Here is a 699-nt window from a genome sequence, read left to right on the forward strand (position 1 = left end):
GATGTTTAGGAGTGTTTTTAGATAGTTAAACATGAGAAAGATAAAAAAAATCACTGTCTGGAAGCAAGTCCGCGATGCAGAGATGCATTTAATTATTTGGCCGCGAAATAAATTTTGAGGCAGAACGGTCTGTGAACTCGTGGGACAGGTTTGCGACGCGGACTAGGGCACCAGATTTGCCCGACTTTTTCCATCTTTGTTTTCCAGCCCCAATTCGCCTAAATTCGATTATTTTTCTCAATATCTCTTTAGATTCAGGTACCCACAACATATACACAAGAATCTAACTCAAACAACTCTAATAATCGACTCTACAATCTCAAGAAACTCCTCAATCACATCCCAATTCAAAACAAAAGTAAAATCGAGAACACATATCAAGAACATTCAAACTTTCAACTTTTTAGGACGAATTCACGCTGAATTAAACTTGTTTGACGCGTGGGTGATGGAACCCAACGTTGTGTGTATTCACATACCTCGTAGGGATCACCCCTTGACGAAATCCACGAGCCTAGCTTCAAGAACTTGACGATTCCTTATTCCTTCACCTCTTCTTTTCTCTTCTCTCAAAATCCTTGTTTCTCAAAAGCGTAAACTGAATCCAATCAGTTTAGACCGCAACTTAATTACCAAAACCGAAATTATTTAATTGGGTGGTGAAAAGACCATAATGTCCTTCTAAAATTCGGATTGGAC

Source organism: Solanum tuberosum, unplaced genomic scaffold (genome assembly GCF_000226075.1).
Source record: "Solanum tuberosum cultivar DM 1-3 516 R44 unplaced genomic scaffold, SolTub_3.0 scf00540, whole genome shotgun sequence".
NCBI lineage: Eukaryota > Viridiplantae > Streptophyta > Magnoliopsida > Solanales > Solanaceae > Solanum > Solanum tuberosum.